This window comes from Scomber japonicus, chromosome 3 (assembly GCF_027409825.1).
Source record: "Scomber japonicus isolate fScoJap1 chromosome 3, fScoJap1.pri, whole genome shotgun sequence".
NCBI lineage: Eukaryota > Metazoa > Chordata > Actinopteri > Scombriformes > Scombridae > Scomber > Scomber japonicus.
Window position 1 is genome coordinate 16,765,720 of NC_070580.1, and position 6,000 is coordinate 16,771,719.

The following is a 6,000-nucleotide window of genomic DNA, read 5'->3' on the forward strand; positions in this document are numbered from 1 at the left end:
GTCATATTTCCCATATTGACATATTTTCTGTAACTGCTTGGCTCCGCTGCGGTTTTTCTTCACTGCGAGGGCCAGTCAGGGTGAGTCCGTCCCTGCAACTATTTTCACAAAGAACCTTTGTGTCTGACAATCAAAGAATGTCAAATACAGGCTGGATAAAGTGTGGTGATTCAAAAAAGTGATTACATACAAGCACTGGTGTGGAATGTCACATTTAAAAAAAAAAAATCATTTTCATACACATGCCTGCCGACAAGCAGAACACAGGCACATACAAGCACAGACATGTAGCCTGCAGAAGTGAACATACACAGATGTTCTGTGACTTTAATCATGTTCATGGGCAAGTAATCAGTGGAAAACACACCGCGTTCACACATGCTGAAGCACCATTGAAAGCTGCAATTGACCTTGAAGAATGGAGGAGTAAATATAGGATGGAGGATCCTTCCACAGATGCTTTTGAGTTGCTCGACTTCAAGTTTACTCTTTAACCAATCAAATTCAAAGACCTAAATCACTAGTATGAAAGCCAGATGTATAAAAGGATCGGGATGAAGAAAAAACAAAGTGTTGAAAGCTGAAAAAAAAGATAGAGGGGAAAGATAGAAGAGAAAGAAAGAAAGAAAGAAAGAAAGAAAGAAAGAAAGAAAGAAAGAAAGAAAGAAAGAAAGAAAGAAAGAGAAAAGTTTCAAGCATCTGGCAGGCCTTGTAAGAAGTGAACAGAGTCCTATTAATTAGAGCCATACTGGAAACTGGATTAATAAGAGAAAGAACGGACTGTGGTAAAGCAGAATGGGAGGAGGGTGTAGAGCGGGCAGAAAACATACATAAAAATAAAGAAAGAGATTTATTTCCACTAATAAAATATGAAATAATGTGCGCCCAAGCCAAGGAATGGTTTCTTTCTCTCTAATGAGTAACACCCTCCGCCCCCTTGCTCTCCCTCCAGGGGGAATACACCTTAGGTAGGGCAACAAAAGCAGTGCTGTGTCTCTGGGCCTCTAGGCCTCAATGCTGCTTTTATGAGACCTGGCTGGGTCAGGTCAGACTGGGTCACCTGGTCCTGGTCCTGCTGACACACAGACACACACTCACAAACACACATCTGATGGTTCCTTTTTCCAGACAATGGGGATTAAAAACAGCTTTGGTGTAAAAACGATGGGGCTTTCCATCTCACTGTCTTTTCCAACAAGCAACAACACACAGTATCATCAACTTTGTTTGTTTTGACATAATCTCCACTGTCGACTAGTTAAAATGACATTTTTTATTTTTTATAACATGTTTTAAGTGCTTATTAGGAGTATCATCTGGATCTGGTTACTCTGAGTGTAAATGTGACAAAACTTTATGGTTTTTCCAAACCCAAATCAGCTCGAGGTTACAGTTATGAAACTGCACGCACACACACACACACACACACACACACACACACACACACACACCCAGATGGTCATTACTGAGAGTCCATTCAGTGCGTGTCCACATTACTATTTTATGTTGCTTTCATAAAGATCTGTTTCTACTTTGAAAAGTCTAAAACAGGAAAACAACTACATTCAAACTACACTCTTCCTCTTCACCCCTCGCAAACAACAAAACTGTGTATCACAGCCAACATCTGGTCAGGAGTCAGACAGAAAGTCCTGTAACAAACATTACTGGTGTTTGGCAGACACTTTTCTCCAAAGCAACGTAAACTTTTTCCCTACACACATTAGGAGCAATTTGGAGTTCAATGTCTTGCTCAAGGACACTTTGACATGTAAAGAGGAGGAACCAGCCACAGTTAACAGCCGAACCACTCTTCCATCTGAGCTAAACCTCCATTTATTCTCTCTGTGATCACCTGCACAGACTATTGTGTTATATAGTAGTTTTACATATTCTTCTGTTCTGTTGGCAGACAATGAAAACAAACAAAAAAAGTGATTATAAAAGCTGCCTGTTAACAAGAAGAACAGTTATTCATGTGCTGCTTCTCTAAGATGTCCTTCAGAATAAAGCTACAACATTTATTCAATTAATTGATTTGCCCTTCAACAGAAAATGTATCAGCAACTATTTTGATAACTGAATCATTATTATCTCAAGCAGGACAGTCAGTTACAATATAATGACACTATTCTGTGCATCTTAAAGAAAAATGAGACTACCCAGACTCACCAGGTGGAGATCTGCACACACTCAGTGCACTCTAGTTTTACTCATTTTTCGAAAGAAAGTGTTTTGGTTGCAGCTTCTAAAATAGGATTTTTCCAAACTGATCTTTGGAGTTTGGACAATTGACTTCGCCTTGGTCTTCAAAAAAATCGTTCTCTTTTTTTCTGACAATTTATATACAAACTGATAAAGGAGAGAATAATCTACAGATGAATCAATAATGAAAATCATTAGTTCCAGCCCTCATTCAAATCAAGTTGTAATTTGCAGACACGCATCCATCAACCAGACTTGCATCATAATTTTATGATGTCTCAGGTTTCCCTGCTCACAGAACAAAAGAGGTAATTTTCAGATGTATCCTCTAAGGAAGGAAAACAATTGCTCAGTGGGCTCAAATGCTGAGAAAAGATGTGTTTTGATATTTAGCTGGCTTAGTGTGGATGCATCCTGGATCCTCTGTTACCACAAGACTCTGTCCAGGCAAGGTGTCTTTGACTTTTTACTGGCTCTTCACTTTTTGATCTCTTTTTTATGTTTATGTACATTACATAATAAAATTAATCTGGCATGACATTATGGCAGTAATTGGCTTTTCTTTTACATCCTGTTTTTTTTAAGGCTTTTGGCCTTTCAATTGGATTCTTCAGCACAAAAAAAATACCCCCCGTAGATCAAATAAATTCACCTTAAAAACACAACTGAAGAATTACAGTTAAGTTTTATAGTATAATGAGACTCTTAAATGAGAAATGTGTGGTTGTAGAGAGTCTGTAACACTCATTCAATGGATGAACTGTGGCCATTGTTAAAGGCTTCACAGAAAGAAGATCATTCAGTACACTTGACTTTCCTCAGTGTAAAAGGTTAATGCATCTGGCAACATGTAACCCCATAAACATCCTGTACAGACACTGGATGGTCTGGACTCATTAGCTGATTGGAATAGCAGTGATGGCTTAAAACATTCCAGTTTTTCATCTTTACTTCGTCACTCTCCCTGGAAACTTATTCTTTATTAAAAATAACTCATTAAAATACCTTCAACGTGCCTCACTGTGTTCATCCTGTGCGGTTTGTTGAGATAGGAGAGGGTCAGGCTCCACTTGTTTCCACATTACATTAGTAATAAATGGATCCATGGTGAGCGTTAATAATTGTGCGTTAACAATCCGTTATTCATCATTAAAATCGACACAATTTTAACCGAGGTGAATGAATGCTACATTTTTATATCAAAGTTTTACAGATCTGTTGCACAATGGGGAATTTTCAAATTGTGTAATAAGACAGGAATGCGCATATTGCCAAGTTTTAGGGGTTCAAATAGAAACGTTCTTAATACGGTACAGCACTGAATTATGGAAGAAATTCTGTAGAACATTACAAACAGCTCGAGCTAAATGTTAACATGGAAACACTGAAACTGTCTCAATAGTGGGACACAGAGATGACACGGCTCAATGATGCTTGACGATTAAGGCTAACCTTCAATGTTTCAAGATAAGACACTGATTTCAATTTGCTGCAAGCTTCACAACTTCTAAAGAGGGCTACCAAATCCTGGTTAACTGAGCAACTAACCTGTACTCTGTAGCAATGTTACTACTAAATGTGTATTTTATTGTATCTCGCTGTAATGAGTTACCTTCTTTTCACCTCACTGTTTTCATCTCTTTCACAAAAGCCCTTTTAGGGATGGGTGTTGCAAATTAGTATCTACTATAAATACTCTGATACTTGTGCTTGCATACCTGTTTTTGATTTGTCTATGTACACTGTATCTGTCTCCATAAAATAAACCATAAATAAATAAATAAATACGTAATAGTACGAATACTCTGCTCCACACAATACAATGATCTCCTTTATTTATTTGATCATGTGGTTGATTTGTCCTCACTGTTAGCATATCAGATAGATTACATGATGAGGGTTTTTTTTCAGTCCTTAAAAGTGTGTTCACTCTCAGTGAGAGTGTTAACACTTTTCTAAGACTTGAAAAGACTGTTTATCTGATGAGAAACACACTTTGATCTTTTGGACTGAGGACAGGCCACATGGACCAAAACGTCTTTCACTCTGCACTTTAATTTGTCTCCTGTCAGTAAATAGAAAGTAAGGAATCATGTTTTTTCTCTTACTAACCATTTAGTCATGTTTCTGTTTCCAAACTTCAAATGTGTGGGATTTATCCAGAATGATGTGAGTCAGCCAGAGAGCAAGCGATGATAAAGTGCGACAGGCTTTCTCTTTCTGAATATGTTGGTTCAGTTACGTTGTGTGGTTCTTTTGTGGATATGAGCTTTGCTTATCTGCTGTTCTTTCTATGAAATACATTTTGCAACTGTCAATGTTACAGTCTATGCAGTATCAAGCAACTAATCAACGTTTTATGGTCACTTGCACAACAAACTCGCATTTAAAGAGTAGTGTAGAGTTTTTGGTGTATGGCTTTGTGTAGGAGAGCAAATGTAAAACACAGTGTCTACTTTTGAAACACTAGAGTCTCATATGTATGACACCTATAATGGACAGAATGAAGTGAAGGACATCTGAGTACAAAAACAGCCAGATGCAGGGAAAAATGTGACTTCAGCAGGGACAATTAGCTGTAAACCATAAAACCACAATCAAATCTGGCTTTCTCTGAGAGAATGAAGCCAAAGATGAGCTGTGCTGAAAACACAGAGTGGAAAATGCACATCCTGACTCACAGAAACCATTACAGAGGAGAAAACACCCACAAACAGCATAATTAGATTTTTCAACAAATGGCCATACTATATTTTATGTCAAGCTGATGTGTAAATATGTCTTCTGAGAGTACAAATATTGCTGGGCCATAAAGCATCAGTTGTCTGACAGTCATTTTATAACCGCATGATGTTTCTGGCTTTGGTAAACACATATTTTCATTTAATGCAAGTCATTATGTTGTTAGCTTGGTCCAGAATGTACACAGATGTACATATTAGGCCTCAAAACAATATCTGATATCACTCTTCCAAGTGTTATTATCCATAAACTTCTCTCAGAATGATTGTCATCTATTCATCTTGATAAAATGATTTACAGTAAACAGGATCTTCTTCACTCTGCTTAACTGAGAGCCTATTTGAGGAAGTAAACATTATGACCACAGTTGAAGGCTTAATTTTAACTTTATATCTTCAATCCTTAATCCGATCCACAGTAAATCTACCAAAAGGGAGACATAGATGACTAAAAATAGGTTTCCATCATTTAGACATGTTTATGAACACAACCACTGTTCCCAGGAAAGCAGCTAGTTATGCCATCAATAAAAATACCAAATAAATAAAACTGTATGATGAACCACATGGAAATAAATACAATGCAGATTAAAGCATTTAGTATTAAAAAAATCTACAAACTGTTGTCTAACAGAGGATGTAATAGAGAGAATATTATATATTTAGAGATCTTTGAGAAGTTTTTAATTCATGATATGATGTTTATACTCACTTGTATTTATTGATCTGGTTTATTATGTAAGAGAATATAGAAAAGATCCTTATAAATAAAATATATTTAGAGCTAGTAATTGTTAGGTGAATAATCAGTTAATCAGTCGATTAATAAGTTATCTCCAGAAAATCATTTGACAACAATATACAAAATCAGTCATCTAATCAACTTCTTTTAGCAAGATGGCCAAAATCCACTGGTTCATACTTCTTCAGTGTACGTATTTGCTGTTTCTTTCACTCTTTTCTGATAGTTTAACTGCCACAAGAGGGAGTGATAGATAGTACACAGATATAGGGTATATTCTGATATTTTATAGACCAAACAATTCATCGATTA